Source organism: Schistocerca gregaria, chromosome 4, assembly GCF_023897955.1.
Source record: "Schistocerca gregaria isolate iqSchGreg1 chromosome 4, iqSchGreg1.2, whole genome shotgun sequence".
NCBI classification, from domain to species: Eukaryota; Metazoa; Arthropoda; class Insecta; order Orthoptera; family Acrididae; genus Schistocerca; species Schistocerca gregaria.
The window spans coordinates 123,429,163-123,446,625 of record NC_064923.1 but is presented as its reverse complement, the minus strand read 5'-3'; the positions used below and the strand labels follow the sequence as shown (position 1 = coordinate 123,446,625).

At 41.2% G+C, this 17,463-nt stretch overlaps 1 protein-coding gene across 3 annotated transcripts in view; it reads right to left on the bottom strand.

Moving 5' to 3' along the window:
• Nucleotides 1–10,516, bottom strand: part of LOC126266831 (autism susceptibility gene 2 protein homolog) — a 49,755-nt gene extending 39,239 nt beyond the window's left edge. The window contains exon 1 of one of the 3 annotated variants that reach the window (XM_049971391.1): nt 10,195–10,516. The gene's annotated coding sequence lies outside the window, so the exon portion shown is untranslated. The remainder of the gene's footprint in view (nt 1–10,194) is intronic. The other 2 variants (XM_049971390.1, XM_049971389.1) reach the window with 2 other exon arrangements.
• Nucleotides 10,517–17,463: the final 6,947 nt, after the last annotated feature.

Below are 17,463 nucleotides of genomic sequence, written 5' to 3'. Positions count from 1 at the left end.
CAAGGGATCACCAATTTAGTATTGGAGGGAAGCGTGGAGAGTAAAAATCGTAGAGGGAGACCAAGAGATGAATACACTAAGCAGGTTCAGAAGGATGTAGGTTGCAGTAGGAACTGGGAGATGAAGAAGCTTGCACAACATAGAGTGGCAAGGAGAGCTGCATCAAACCAGTCTCAGGACTGAATACCACAACAACAACAACAGTTCAGTTTTGTGTACTTCGACAATTTTCATCAGAACTTTTTAGAAAAAAGCGAAATGACTATGGTACAAATAAAATTTTTCTTACATTCGCGAAAGACGAAATATTTCTCAATATTACATACGACACCTACCTGATACCTAAATTAAATGAGATAACGTTATACAGTAAATTTAGGTATATTGTCCACATTTCATTCTCAACATTGTGACGGAAAGTATACGCTATGGACTTTTACCTCTGCAAACTTCACAATTTCGTGCAATGGTTCACTGCATTCAATGCTCCACAATAACTGCGTTGAACATCGAAACAAAATTAAGTCATTTATGGGGGGAAGGTATCAGTCAAGAAGAAGTGTAAAAATAATCAAATTTTTGGGCCAAATAGTTTTTGTGAAATCTAATGATAAGTGTGTCAAGACAGTCGGAACACCATGTGTCAGCACAGTCGAGCAGTGCAGTGATGACAAAATTGCGCACAGCGCAGAATGTGGGGAGCACGTCTCTGTAGTAGCGACAGGGTTAATGCGGCCGTGGTGGCTTTACTTCATAAACTGCGCGCTCCCTCCTAAACTTAAGTTTGTGAACTATACTATACTATGGTGCTGCTTCTCTTGGCGCGTGCGTCGTTTGCAACTGGCAACGCAGCAATCTCCGGCGTCTGGGCGGGCATGTGCGAGCCGCCAAGATAAAAGAAATCAACTTGTTGTTGACCTATCTGTGTATTTAGACTAAGGTTAGTCATGTAGCCGATCGTTTTTCCGCTTTTATTGGCTATAAAAAGTTCTGGATCATGTAAATAGCATTCGCATTTACTTTATTGATGAGATAGTCGACTGCTCCTCTGCTCATCCACGTGTATTCGAAGAATTTGTTTGGTGATCTTCGTAGTTGGTAGTACTTATGAAATTCTCCATGGAGTTTCCTTCTTTTTTAAATTTCACGCACAGAATAGCTTTTCGTTTTATTTTCTGAAGTAAACCTAATTTTGTAGTCTTATTCTCTAGCTACAGTATTCAACAGTTTAGGGGCGCTGTTTTATAGAAACAGCTGGTTGGCTCTAAGCAGCCATCATGTAGCGCGACTTGGTCTCTAGCATGCAGGACACCCGAGTTTTTCGCCCGATGGTGTTGCTTGTCGCTGGAGTGCCGCGTATGCAGAAGTCGTTCACAGTCGGTCGCTTCTGTCGCTCACGGCCTTACTCCGAAAATAAAATAAATAACAAAGAATGAATGATGTTCTCGCTGAATGTCAAATTCATGCAACCCTAGTTAAAAAATGGTTCAAACGGCTCTAAGCACTATGGGACTTAACATTCGAGGTCATCAGTCCCCTAGACTTAGAACTACTTAAATCTAAATAATCTAAGGACATCAAACACATCCATGCCCGAGGCAGGTTTCGAAGCTGCAACCCTAGTGGTTAGGAATTTAACAAGAGAAACGACATGCTAGAAAAAGCATCTTCACATTAACAATGCAATTACGAAACGAATCTCAGAAAAAAATGAAATGTAACTGTAGTGCGCTCCTACTTCTTCTAGTTTGTATCGTCTATATAAATTATAATTTAAAGTCTCCAACTGCAGTTTCTTTCTGTATTTTCAGGCTGATCTCTGAAACTACAGTAGGGATTTTCATAAGGCCATCACTAATGGACCTGAGATGGTTGTTCCATATTCAATTGCTTCTCATGGCAATGCTGGAAACTATGAGCTGGTCACCTACAGAGGAGGCGGTATTTGGCGGGAAAGCAGTTAAGTACACAACAGCCGCAACTCCAAACAAAAGCGAACCTTGTCGGCCAAGTGCGTGTCTGCAAACCGAAAGGTCATGTGACTGAATCGCAGTTGGACCAGGGTTTTTCAGTCTGCCTTTTAACGTAGCACGTCGTGCGGCTGTGTATATTTAGTGCTACATGTGCGAAGCACGAGCGGGTCGCTAGTGCCACGAGAAAAAAAACTGTAATATAATTCTACATAATGAAGTAATGCAACGTAGTTCACCTAACGAAAGATAAAAAATGTGGTGACCTTCGGATACGCGAATGAAGAGTCACAGGTGTTAAGTGCCATGTGGGTAAAGCATATATCGTGCTTCGGTTTACAGGTCTGATGTTCGAAACTGTTGCTTGTTTACGAAAAAGATTGCTGATGAAACTTGTATGCTCTGCAAAGGGCACTGCGCATATACAAATAACAGTAGAGCGAATTTTCACCGCCATGTTTAATTGTTCATCCACTGAAGTAGAAATGGAAAACTAGCAGATATTTCAAGAAAGACGTCGTTCCCATCGCGAAAACTTGTTACCATCATTTCAATAATGCATTTGCAGAGAGGGAACAGGAAATACTCTTGATTCCCGAACGCATCAACAATAGTGAATCCCTGTAGAGAAAACTACACTAATGGCGACACCCTCAGGAGGGAGCACTCATTTTCGCCATCGTTATTCGGGAAAGAAACGGGAAGAACCGTACATGTAGTACAGAAGTCGGTGTGAAGAGGTCTAATTTCGGAAAAGTATCCGCATGACCATCAAGGATTTTCCTGAAATTTTAACTTTCGCTGATTCAATACTTGCGGAGATATCTCCAGAAGTACTGCATCAGTGACCGTGAAGCCTTACCAATGATTACGGGGCACATGTGTATGATTATATAACATTTCATCAAAATTCGTAATGGTCATTTGGGAACCACTTGGTATCGAATGTACCCCTCTAACACACAATTTTCGTTAATTCGCAGAACAATTATGTAGATAGAGAAGAGATATCATAGCCACACGAGTTACAAAAATAAAACTTTTCACTGTGATCTGAACAATGATACCCATGTCCTCTCGAAAAAATAATCGAATTGTTTATAAGGAACTACTACATTACATATCTATCAAAAATGTGTCGATTTAGCATGTTTTTAAGTAACGAAAGAATGTAAAAGACGCTCGAAATAAAAACGAAAGAATGATTTCAAAGATTAAAAACAATAACGCTAATGTTGGGGAAAGCACGTAATTTTATCGTGTCAGCAAACGTTATTATGAAGAAAATCATAGAGGTGTCTTTGCCATTGCCGACTACGTGCAGTAGTTTCTCTGTCTTATTTACTGAATGCAAAATATTCTTTGATGTCAAACCTCTGTGGTTTGGGTAAAGCTCGTTTCTCAACAATTCCTGCAAACGTGACGTCGTTTTGACGACACACACAATATCGACGACCGCATGATCGGCTCAAAAATGGCTCTGAGCACTATGGAACTTAACATCTGAGGTCATCAGTCCCCTAGAACTTACAACTACTTAAACCTAAGCAACCTAAGGACAGCACACACATCCATGCCCGAGGCAGGATTCGAACCTGCGACCGTAGCGGTCGCGCGGTTCCAGACTGAAGCGCTTAGAACAGCTCGGCCACAACGGCTGGCCATGATCGATTACATAGACCATATATAACAAAGACCTCACATGTCCCTATCTCTGCCGTGTCAACGCTTGAAACCAACATCTAAATCAAGTGAGCCGGGGCAGAAAGCGGGGTCCCTGTCATTACCCGTTGTGTGAAGTGGAGCTGGCAGTTACAGTTTCATTTACAACTGAAATCAAGCATTGATTTTGACAGTTCAACGAACTGCAGTACTACTTCTACACATGTAGCAGTGCAGTTAATCTAGTTTCTTTGAAACTGCTAATAATAAAGCAGTGGTTATCGTTTTTACATGTGGTCAAGTGGAAACGTATTGACAGTTCTTTTAACAAGCGACAGAATGATTGTTCTTTAGTGAACACTTGCTTTTTGCCGCGCGGGATTAGCCGAGCGGTCTCAGGCGCTGCAGCCATGGCAGTGCAGCTGGTCCCCTCGGAGGTTCGAGTCCTCCCTCGCGCATGTGTGTGTGTGTGTGTGTGTGTGTGTGTTTGTCCTTAGGACAGTTTAGGTTAAGTAGTGTGTAAGCTTAGGGACTTCACACACATTTGAACATTTTTTGAACTTACTTTTTTTTTGCACTGTGAATTCTTGTAGTTCGCCGCTTCCACAGAATTGGAAGCAAAAATAGCATTAGTTGTCAAACGATTCCCCAAGAACATGTGTGAAATGCTTTAGTAAGCTTTTGTATGAAAGAAAATTCGTTTATGTGCATAATGTGAAGGATTTACAGAAAATATTTTCTACTTTCGTTTAATCCAGTACAGACACCGAAACGATATCAAGGTATGAAGCGTAATATATTTCAAAACATTTATTCTACTGGTGTAGTGAGCTGGATACAAACGATATGTCGTCCCAAAATCTTAGTCATACACCAAGTTTTACAGCCAAGGACCAACATCCGTCCTAACTTTCAACTTATGTAAATACCTCTGCAAGTATTTTAAAGTAATTCACTGACATAACTGAGATTTTCGCCACGTTACCTTATCTGTAGGATACAATAACAAGGCTAACCTAGGTATACGTGAAGGTTATTGCTTCTGCATCTAGTAAAATGCGCAAAATTGGATCTGCTAAAAATAAATGAGCTTTGTGACCCGAGTCACGTGACTTAGATGTTGGTTTCTGTAAGATGATGTCATCCGCAATCTATGTTATCTATGACCTATGATCGGCCAGCGACTTTCGCAAGCATTCTGTACGGGCCTCTCACAAGATTTCATGCTGGAAATATAAAAAAACCGCGTCATTCTTGGAATGATTTATTATAATTATTGCTAAATATAATGTCACCTAGTGATTTATCGACGGTTAATGCCTTCGTAGAAGAGTGCTCTAACTAGGAGTGAATTACTATCGTTAATAATTTTCAAATTAAAAATGTAACGCACTTGTTTTATAATTTTCAGTACGCCGTTTCAATGTAATGGAACAATGAAAATTTACTACAAACACATCCCTATTACCATTAAATGTCGCTTAATAACGCATCAACGATACAACCCTTGAAGGTAGGAGTTAAAACATTACAGAGCGGTGTGCTAGCGTAATGAATAACGTCATGGTTTCTGCAGTAGGAAGTTGTTGGTTCGCATCCCGTTACATGCAACTTTTTTCATGTCAGCTTCAACACGTTCTAATACTTTCTAATGAATGTAATACAAGTATTTTCTGCAATACTGGATGTTATTACATTCACTCTGATCTGAGAGCGAAAGATGAAATAAATATTTAGTGATTTCCGAGTATGTGGTTAGGCAGGAACTAAGAGGACGGCTTAAATTGCTGCGACTGAAGCGAGGAGCATTAACATTCATTTTCTTCCTTCTCACAAATGTATCACAGTTTATTAATGTGCGGCGTTTTCTGACGGTATGATTTAGCAAGAAACTAAGAGTACAGCTTCAATTGCTGTGACTGAAACGAGCAGCAATGAAATTTATGTTTTCACTAATATTTGGCTCTTTATTTCCAAATATGTGGCGATTTCCGAGTGTGTGGTTAGGCTGCAACCTAAGACTACAGCTTAAAATACTGCGACTAGAACAAGCTGCAATAAATTTGTATTTTTTCTTGTGACACATATTTGTCTGTAACCGAATATGTAGCGATTTCTGAGTGTGTTGTTAGGTTGTAGGTAAAAGGACAGCTTAAATTGCTGCGAGTGAATCGAGCAGCAATAATAATTCATATTCTTCCTTGCTATAAGGTCGATTGACGGTCGTGCAGTTGTCGATATTGCGTCAAAATGACGTCACGTTTGCGAGAAGCATTGTAAAACTAGCATTACCAGTATGGATTCGAGTAATACTATATGGTAATAGTAATCTCTGAACTGTTGAACAAAGAGTCCGCTTAAGAGGCAGACTTGAAATTCGCTACTTTTACTGTTCCTAAAGCCAAAAATAATAACCGAAGTTAGAAGATGAACTTAGAAGCGCGAAATACATCGCAAGCTACGACAGTCAACGGGCTATTTGGACACTGAAGAAGAAGCAATTAAGAACTCGGACTTGCTAATAAGAAATACAAGGGGAAATATGTGAGTTTACTAGACCCTTTACTTTTATTTGGGTTTGGTTTATAAAATCATACCGCTAACAACTTGGAATCCATACAGACATACACAAGTTAGAGAATCTGCATACTTGTTATATAAAAGTAAGCGGAGAGGCACACATAACCTTAGGCTAAACAACAGTAACATCTCTCGCAGTATGTTCAGGCTGCGAGTGGAAACACTTCCCAGCGGTAAGAATAAATTGCAGGGATGAATTTTCTGATTCGGTCAGGATCTCCGCCGCTAGAGCGGGGTTTCGGCAGAGGACACTCTCGTTAGTAAACTACAGCATGAAAAGTCTGGCGTGTTTTGGATATTGTGCTTGAGCCCTACAGTCAGGAGTATTACGAAAATCTATAACGGCTTGTCTCACTTCAAGCGTCAGATATATGTTTCGGAGTATGGTAGGGTCGAGTGGAAACATGAAAAAAGGTGTAACATATGACACATTATTCTAAGTTATGTTCTGCTGACATAGCTCAGGAGAAAAATTACAACACAAAAGTAATTATCACAAAAAATGGGCGCGGAGTACAGTATACACAGAAAAAATGCAAGAATTTAGATTAATTATACTACTAATAACGTAGTTATATTCTGCGAGAGAATGTTGTGGGCCGGCCGTTGTGACCGAGCGGTTCTAGACGCTCTGGTCCGGAACCGCGCGACCGCTACGGTCGCAGGTTCGAATCCTGCCTCGGGCACGGATGTGTGTGCTGTCCTTAGGTTAGTCAGGTTTAAATAGGTGTAAGTTCTAGGGGGCTGATGACCGCAGATGTCAAGTCCCATAGTGCTCAGAGCCATTTAGCCAGAATGTTGTGGCTCATACTACAGTACACTGTACAAAACAGCTCAATGTAACGAATATTTGTAGACACTAGACTACTCCACCGAAACCTAAAAAAGAAACTTAGTAAAGACAGCAGAGTGTCAAAAATTAAAATTTCAGGTACAACTATTAATTATGCCATCTGCAAATCTCCACTGGTCAAAGAAAAACAATAGATGTATTGATCGTATACCATCTTGACGAGAATATCGGAACATATGTCTAGTGATAAATAAACGAAACCTCTTACATAAACCAAATGCTCCAGATGATTCAAACAGATAAAGTGGAAATTTTGATACTAACCGTCAGGTTTGATCAATGTTGTAGTGAGCAGTGTCGGAGGATTTAAACACCTTGACGACTATTACGTTGTGTCCTTGGCTACACTACAAGCGTAAATCAAACAGAACAGGTTTGACCGCGTGAGATCACTGTAGCAGGAAATTAATTATTTCGGGGTTACAACTACAATCACAGATTAACAAGAGAAATATTTATCGGGAAGAAAACACATACAGAAACGCAAAAAGAATCTCTGCATCTGTATTGGATACCTCACACAATGCAAGACCTTTTTCAAATAAATCGAAGGACGTATAACAAAATGCAGCGAGACTATGTAGCTCAAGTAGAGATTCGCAGTTAGGAATATACCCGTATATCAGAGTAAAAACTAAAGCAGTTATCACAAGAAGAACCTTTACTATTTATCGAAAAGAATACGAATGGAATATCGTAAAAAAGTTGTACGTCGTTACGATACACATTATGAATTTTTTTTAAAAAAAGAAACATACCATGAAGAAAAAAGGCCTGTAAATGAACGATGTCTTACAGTTCCCACAAAAACGGATGAGACTGTATTTTCTTTCTCATACACAGCACAGATTAAAAAAATAACTTTTCTCGTCAGCAACCAAATATAGCAATCAATAGCGCTACACAGAAATTACATTCAAAATACCCGCAAAGAAGTGACATCAGAGCAGCGATTACCATCGCCAGTATCACACATTACATCGTATACACATAATTTACCTCAAAAACGACTGAAAAATAGTATATAAGCGGCACATACTACCACATGTTTTTTTATTTAAGAAATATACTATAATTTATTTGGTAATCTTAGTTCCTTGCTCATCTGCAAATTGTAGAAGCAAACTGGTTTAGTTTTTTTGAGCAGACACCGTAACACAATAACAGAACTGCTCATAAAACTGATGTTTGCACTGGTTACTTTGTTGTAGACGAATAAAAATTGAAACGTAAGTATAAATATTCGATGAAGAAGTTCCGAGGCGGACCGCGTTATATTGCACTAATAGACGATACACGCCACTAAAAAAATGTTTCAGCTTTTTACTGTTATTTTTGTTCGGGAATTTTGGTGTGTTATTGTCAGAGACCATCAACTTTCAATGAGTGCTGTACTACGTAAATAAATTTAATTTTCTACCCATGCCGAAAATTCCAACGTCGCACAAGACATGTTGATAGCGTCACTGGTGAAAGCCTTACGGTGTCACCTAATTACAATTCATGGAGTATAAACAAATCCTTTACTTTTTATGCATGTGACTTCAGCTTTCGCGAATCACATCAACGATAAGATTACAGCGCAGTTGATATCATGATGGTACATCTGACAACCCTGTCGTCGTTGCTCAACAACAATTAGCGTTTCAGTTGATTAATATATTTAACATTTAGAATTTAAAGCAGTGCTGTTACATAGCGGAGAATATTTAGATTTAGTTCGTCGAATCTCATGACGAGAGTATACATAGTAAAGCCAGGTGTAGTTCACACGATTTCTCACAATATAGTTTAAAATTTTTAATCTTCTTCGATTCCTGATTTGTCTAGAAACTTTCAGGCACTTGTTACATGCACACGAGTGGTTATCACTAACGGTATGTAATAACAAATCAAAATGATGTTTCAGTAAAATAGCTAGAATGCTCGAAACATAAAAACATCGGCGTTTATAATATTTCCCGCGCTTGTTAACTCCGTGAGTGCTACACAGCAATCATTTCTGTAAGAGTATTTTAGACTGAACTCGCCACCGAAGAGAACGTTGAGCCGAAAGCGATGTTAACACGATATATTAAATAAGACGTCATCAACAAATCTGGGAAAAGTTTGATGCTGCTCACGAAAATCAAAGACTGTCTGCTGCGAACTTGCATTTTATAAATGTAACTCTTGTAGAGCTAAAATCATAATGCTTTTGCGCTTGATCATGTATTAGTTGTCCTCATAACAACACGTTATACGTTCCGGTGAAAAAAGAAGTAATAGAACCATTTATTTCATTCGACAACTTCGGCATTGGCTGTTGTAATTATTACCGGTTACGTATTTCTCTGTGTTAAGCTACTCTAAACTGAAACGCTCTTTCGGAAATGCAATCTGCTACTGACAAAGCGTCCTCAGTGGCTATGCTGTAAACATTACAAATATGCAATACTCCTTTTCATTAAAAACAACTATGATTAATACTGTCTTATTTTACAAATTACGTGATTTTTTGCTTCTTTTGACGAATTCAGATAACCTGTATTTGGTCTAAGTCGTCAGCTGAGACTGAGATCAAAAAGCGCCACACACATATACGAGTCTTTACACCCCATGTCTTACGAAAAATCAAAGCTATAAATGCCGATAATAAATGTAACTAGTAAATGCTTCAGTGCTAAGTAGACTCCACCCTTTGCCGATACAGAAAGGAAAAAAAAGCATTTCGCCACAGTAAGTGGAAATGAACAAATAACGACGCAAGCAATTTCTGAAGTAATGTTTGCAGCCTAACCACTGCGGTGGCTTTCTCAGTAAAAGTGAAAAAGCTTTTCTGTACTAAGATTTTGAAAATACAAAAAAAATCTAATGTATTTTTGTCAGTCGCCTTCAAATCCCCATTCACTCACAAATTTTCAACGAAACCACACATATCTAGTTACAAGATCTAATGTATTTTTGTCAGTCACCTTCAAATCTGCATTCACTCACACATTTTCATCGAGACCAAACATGTCTAGTTACAAGATGCCAGGCAGAACGGTCACACTCAATAATAGAATGCTACGTAATACAGCATGCACAGCTCAGTAATGGCGGATATTATCCTGTAGTGTGTTGGGAGTGAAAAATATTGAAACTTACTCAGCACTGAAATCGATGCCAAAGTGTCCGTTCGTCTTCAACTATTAAATCCACGCCGCCGCCATGAGGGAACGCAGACACCGTCCCTTCCTGCGCTGCCAACAGCGGAAACATGCCTGCCTAAAGCACAACAATGTACAAAGTGTTATCTGGTATTGTCGTGCATCCTCGCTGCACCATTCGCGTCGTTCCATTCAGCATGAAATTAGGAGCACTACTCCTGCTACACCCTTATGCACTCCTTCTTTTGAAATAATTGCAGCCATTAGTGAGCTTGTAGTGGCTAAAACAGACCAACAGCAACATCAAAGATAATAGATTCGAAGAGAACGGCAAGTGAGAACCTTTGACATCAGCGATGAAAACTTCCTCATACATTCGCGGTTTCATTGCCCAAGTGCCTTTTAACGATCGAAAAGTTATTTCAAGCACATGCATCCGTAATTTTCATTTGCTTTCCTTTAACTGATGACCCGCAAATATACTTGACAGAGCAAGAAACCAGTTCATAGATTTTAAGATTTTGTTGCAGCGCGTATTACTTGGAAACTTTTTTTTTTGGGGGGGGGGGGGTTGGGATTTATACGGTGGGAGGCGCAAGGTGGCTATGAAACCCGTCGTGTGTGTTGTCCACTAAAAGAAAATATCTCACATGTTATTAGCAAAATGTCGTTCTGTAACACACGTAATTTTCGGTTTCACAAGCATTTTGGAGACAAATAAGGGAAATACCATCAATCTGCTTCGCTTTCTACATCTACAATTATAGCTATACTCTGCAAATGAAGTGCGCTGCTAAGGGTACTTCTACTGTACCAGCCCTTAGGGCTTCTTTATGTTTCATTTACGTGTGGAGCGAGAAAAGAATGATTAAACGCCTCTGTGCGTTTTATGATTCAGCGAATCTTGCCCTCGAGAGCCCTATGGGAGTGTAGCATATTCGTGGATTTATAATTTAAACCATCAGGTTACCTTCCATTCAGAAGGTTGTGCACGCAGTGACTGTTATATTGACTTGTAAATAATAGATTTCAGCTATCAGTCGTCCTTTTTAAATTTTATTGGCAGATCTCAGCTTTCAGCTAGAAACTAGCCATTCTGAATGCACTATCATTTTTGATCAATGCATGTAATGCCTGTTGGTCGGGCTTCATCCACAGTTGATCGAATACTACTCAATACTATTCAATGTGTAATATTCGAACTCAGAATATTTTCCGTAATTCTGAAGAGCACCGATGTTACGGACAATGGTCTGTAATTTTGCGGGTCCATTATGTTACGCTTTTAACATGCAGGCGTCGCCTGCGCTTTTTTCGATTCACTTAACACTTTGCACTGGAGGAGAGATTCGCGATAAATGCTAATAATAAAACTGAACTGGGATTCCATCCGGACATGGCGACTTGTTTATTTTCGACTTTTCCAGTTGTTTCTCTGCGCCAGGAATACTTATTACTATGTCATCCACACGAGACTCTGTGCGATGGTCAAATGATGGTACATCTATACGATTCTCCTGCATGGACTATTTCTTAAACGTGGAATTTAAAACTACGGCCGTTTTTTGCTATCTTCTACCGCCAAACTAGGCTAATGAACGAGTGATCGTATGGAAGCCTTAGACCCGCTTAGCGATTTTACAGAGGACCAGAATTTTTTCGGGATCTCCTCCAGATCTTTACCCAAGGTTTGACGGTGGTAGCTGTTGTATGCTTCGCGCATAGATCTTTTCACCGACGCACGAATCTTTACGAGTCTGGCTGTTGTCATTTGCGCGTCCTCTTTTGAACCAAGAATGCAACAGCCTATGCTTATTCAGCATTTTCCCAATTTCGATATTAAACTATGGTAGGTCTTTTCCGTCCTTAATCCTTACTAGCCACATACTTGTCCAGAGGACGATTTACAGTCTGTTTAAACTTTGCTCACAATTAATTCTTGTCCATCATTCTGGAAGTAAATTATTGCAGTTCATCGTCTAAGTGAGATGATAACAACTGCTTATTTGCTCTTTCTATCGGGAAAACAATCTTACAGGCAGAAAATACCGCTTCAGTTGTAAATTTGTTTTATTATCACGACCGGTTTCGGGCTCTGTTAAGCCCATCCTCAGGTGTTGCAACTGTGCTGTGGCCTCCGAGCACCGCGTTTGACGTCATGATAAAACAAATTTACAACTGAAGCGGTATTTTTTACCTCTAGTAAAATGCTCAATTGCAGATGTTCGTCCAACAGAATTGTTTGTAGAAACACACTCGTAAGGGCTTGACTGATTTATTAACTTTCGTAACCATAGTCAGTATGAGGACACTATAGTCACTAATCCCTGTCTCTCTACTGACGCCATCGACAGAGTGTGGACTGTCTGCAGTTGCAAGGTCCATTGCGTGTGGACTGCCGACCTAGCTGCTCAAGACAGTTTTCGGAAAACGTGTTCAAAAGTACTTCACGAGAATGCCTGAATGCACCCCCTGGAATGAATCCATACACGTCTCAGTTTATACTCGGTCTGTTAGTCACCACCAACTAGTATTGCATGATCTGGGTATTTGTGCACAACTGACGATAGACGTTCTCTGAATGACTCTAGGACTGTCACAGCGAAGTCGGTTGGTCGGTAAAAACATCCAACAGTGAACTTGGTTTCACCTAGACCTGTTATGCGCGACCATATATCTTCACTATCATAGTAAATTTCGACCTCAATAGAGACAATATTTTTGTTGACGGCAATGAACACTGCCCCTCCTACTCCTTCTAATCTGTCTTTCCGATAAACGTTACAAGACGAACAATAGTCTGGGAGCATTTTACTTCGGGTTTTAGCCAGATCTCAGTCCCAACAATAATCTGAGGTTGAGAATTGTCCTGGAGAGCATTAAATTTGGGAAGTTCGTTACGAATGCATCAACACTTTACTGATAAAATTTTTGCAGTCGAACTTTCTTTGTTCTGAACGCCGTCTGATTTCCCTGTATGTGTAGCGACTTCCGAGTGTTTATGAAAGTACTTCAAACTACAGCCTACCCTAAAAAAAACCATGTGCACTCCGCAAGTACCTTCCCGAGTAGGTGCTTCCTTTGTGTAGTGCACACCTGACATATCAAGAGAGTCCTACAAACCCCTAACCAGTAACGCGGTTCGATAAATCTGCGTCCAGGACCGTACAGAGACGACGAACCCTTTGTTGAGACGCTCGACTCGGCTCCAAACCAAAGGCCGCGGTGGACTCTGGGAACGATGCTACAAACTGCGAGCTCTGCTTGCACCCCGCGCGCGAGGCCAACAATCTTCACCAACTCCGTCAGCCGCCTGTAAGAACCGAGGATGGCCTCAGAACCCATGCGACAGGCGTCGTTGGTGCCGATGTGAGTCACAATTTGCAGACGACTGCACACTGTACGCTTGATAGCCGCGGGAAAGGCCGCCTCCACATCTCGGATGAGGCCCCCGACAGACATACCGAGCGCCCATTGGCTTTATTTCCAGCCATGAACGCTATCTTCCATAACGCGCCTGACATTGGCGCTCCCAGTAACTAACAAATACCTGCCCACTTGTTCCAGTTCGGACCCTGCTGAAGGAACGGCCACCTGTTGACTGACAGGGTGAATAGGTGAGGCCATACGGCCAGCCTCCACATTGGCCCTCTGACTCGAGCGACGCGAACGCTTTACCGTCCCCCACTAACCGAACGGATCCATTGCGTTGTGTACACTAGAGGGTACCTCGGCAGTAGAGCCCTTGGGCGAAACAAGCGACACCTGAGGCATCGAGCGGTTCTAGGCGCTACAGTCTGGAACTGCGCGACCGCTACGGTCGCAGGTTCGAATCCTGCCTCGGGCATGGATGTGTGTGATGTCCGTAGGTTAGTTAGCTTTAAGTAGTTCTAAGTTCTAGGGGACTGATGACCTCAGAAGTTAAGTCCCGTCGTGCTCAGAGCCATTTGAACCATTTTTGAACCGGAGGCGTCCCATGCGACGCTCCAGCATCTTCGCAGCGGCTACGACACGAGGCGGTAGCCTGAAGACCATTGATCGCAGCCACAACAACATTCAAACTGTTTACGAACTGCGGCCAGCTCCTCCTGCGTCCGCACACAGCACACACACATGCTACCCATCCTAGCAAGGCTAGCTGAAGAAAAAACAGGAAAAGTTGACAGAAACTTAGATAAGCAACTTATTACCCTCCTGACGTGAAACCAAGGGATGCTGATAACTCAATGAACTATGTAGCTGGCAGTTCAGAAGAAATCACAGACTGATTAAATTTACACTTACAGGTAACAAAAAACGCGAGACGAAACTTCTTAAATACCGAACCACGCAAACAGTTGAACAAATATATACTATTAAGAAAACACAGATAGGGCTAAATACGTAGCTTGATGCCCTGGAGATGTGTCACAGGCGCCAGCTGGCACCGAACTGAGCGGCTAATTACGCTCATTAGGACGGTCACGAGTCTAAAACAAACAGCTAAGTAACTACTGCGCTACTGACTGACTGAATATAGACTTACAAAACGCGAGATTAAACTCTGAGCCTCTAGGTCTACTGAATATTTACTGTTTGCAAAGGCAATGGAATCAAATAAATAAAGCAACACTAGCGACTTCTGCGGCGGAAAACTATACTAGGGAGTGAACTTACTTAACACAAAAGACCGAAAAACACGCGATCTCTTACACAAAAATATATAGCACTACGTTCTTTCTTCTAACCGCTGGACACAGTTCGTGCTCCAAAGCTGGCTAAAATTTCTCTGCCGAGCTATTGGATGTCTTTATTGGCTTTCTTTATACTCGGCTTCACTTGCATTAGCTTATCAAACAGTTCTTCTTTCTCCCTTACTGCTAGTGCGAATAAAGTTCGTATCTCCAGTTTGAAATATTGCGACGCATCGTTAATTTACTCTGGCGGGAGCAGATTCTCTATTATGTACTTGGGTACATCTGCTCGGTTCTTATCATTTTAGTTTCAGTTAAACTATGTGGCTTGCCATAACGTCAACGTCACAAAAACCTTCTTTCTGAATCTACGATCTTTTCCTGTTCTTTTTTTCCCCCCGTATAGTGGACTAAGTACGGCAATACATGTTGTAAAATTTCATCATGGTCTGTCTCATTACTTAACTTTTATAAATTTCTGGAAAAACAGCACTTTTGTTGTTGAATCTTTATATTCTCTACGTCTGTATTTAATGGTGATGAGATGTATTTGAAACAGTTGAAGAATTTATCAGGTGTATTTTTTCTTAACCTTTTAATACACACCAATACTATGCTGTGCATTACATGCCATAACTTTGGTCACCGTCGTTGATTTATTGATTCTGTACTGGGTATTCAGCATATTAAGGTATAGTTAGGCTCTTTAAAGGATTCCTTACCGTCAGCGACTACTACTTGCTGTATACTAGTAGCCAGAAAGAAAGGAAGAATTTACAGTCCCAGGGCGTCATTTATATCACCACAAGCAGCCAAATCTAGCTCGTTCATTCCATAGGTTCTTAGCAACGATGTCAGCTTTGGAAGTAAAGAAACCATGCGAACAGACTTGCGGAACAGAAGGAACAGAAAACGACGGCTTTCTGTCAGAAACACGTGTGGCCCTTAGTCTGTTTTCAAATTCTGATGCCATTGATCACGCACAATTCGATTATCATAATAATTTGCCCATTGTCATGTATTTCGTCTCTGGTATAAAGTTTGTTTTAGTCATGTTGACCTCTCGGTTTTTCAGTTTCACAAACATTTGTGTGTGTAAGAGAAAATATTGGGTACTGGATTTAGGGGGCAAGTAAAGATGAAGAGACTGATGCATCGTAAAAAGGAACGCAAGTGGAATCGAGCTAATTTGAAGCGGAGAAGACAGAAGTGACGCCGAACGTGCTTTATCGCTGGGAGACCCAGAATATTTTGCAGCTGGCCTTGCCCACTAATTGGACTCAGTACTGCCTTTCCTTTGGCGATCGTGCCGTCAGGATAAGGCGTCCCTGCAAGCAAAGTATTCGGTAGCAGCGGCTTTAGTCAGATCGCGAGATGTCCCCTGCTCCTGTGGTTTGTCAAGCTTTTGACAACTGCCGCTTGTCGGCAAGACTCCAATAGAACCAGTCATAATTGCATTATCTACCTGAAACGTTCCCCGAGTATCTGAACAAAATGGAACGTGTTGACGTACAGAAACTTTATTTTATATTTCAGTTCTCTACTTCATCACAACTTCTGCCCAAATACTCTTCCTTCGCTTGAGAAGTCCCTACCAACCACGTCGCCGATACAAATTTAACTCTAATCTTACTTACTTCCTTTAGTTCTTTTCTGCTGAGACGCTTTTCAGGTAGTTGATCATACAGTCTGGAATGGTAGCGTTCTACATTTGTGGAGAGTATACGCCTTCCGAAACGTTTTTAACGTTGCAAGACAGCCAAGAAGATTTTGTTCCACTGACGTATTGCATTGACACATCACGGCCCCCCCCCCCCCCCCCCCCCCTTGAGTATATCTTTCCAGAGTGCAACCCGAATTTGACTGAAATAGTTCACGGGGTGTTGAATGAGCTTTTAACCCGTTACTTTGTCCACATACGCACTTTTCAAATACGTTTCACCTATGTTTAACATTTTTCACACGTATTTGTACACATACACTACCGGTCATTAAAATTGCTACACCAAGAAGAAATGCAGATGATAAACGGGTATTCATTGCACAAGTGTATTATACTAGAAGTGACATGTGATTACATTTTCACGCAATTTGGGTGCGTAGATCCTGAGAAATCAGTACCCAGAACAACCACCTCTGGCCGTAATAACGGCATTGATGCGCCTGGGCATTGAGTCAAACAGAGCCTCGATGGCGTGTACAGGTACAGCTGCCCATGCAGCTTCAACACGATACCACAGTTCATCAAGAGTAGTGACTGGCGTATTGTGACGAGCCACTTGCTCGGCCACCACTGACCAAACGTTTTCAATTGGTGAGAGATCTGGAGAATGTGCTGGCCAGGGCAGCAGTCGAACATTGTCTGTATCCAGAAAGGCCCGTACAGGATCTGCAACATGCGGTCGTGCATTATACCGCTCAAATGTAGGATTTCGCAGGGATCGAATGAAGGGTAGAGCCAGGGGTCGTAACACATCTGGATTGTAACGTCCACTGTTCAGAGTGCAGTCAATGCGAACAAGAGGTGACCGAGACGTGTAACCAATGGCACCCCATACCATCACGCCGGGTGATATGCCAGTATGGAGATGACG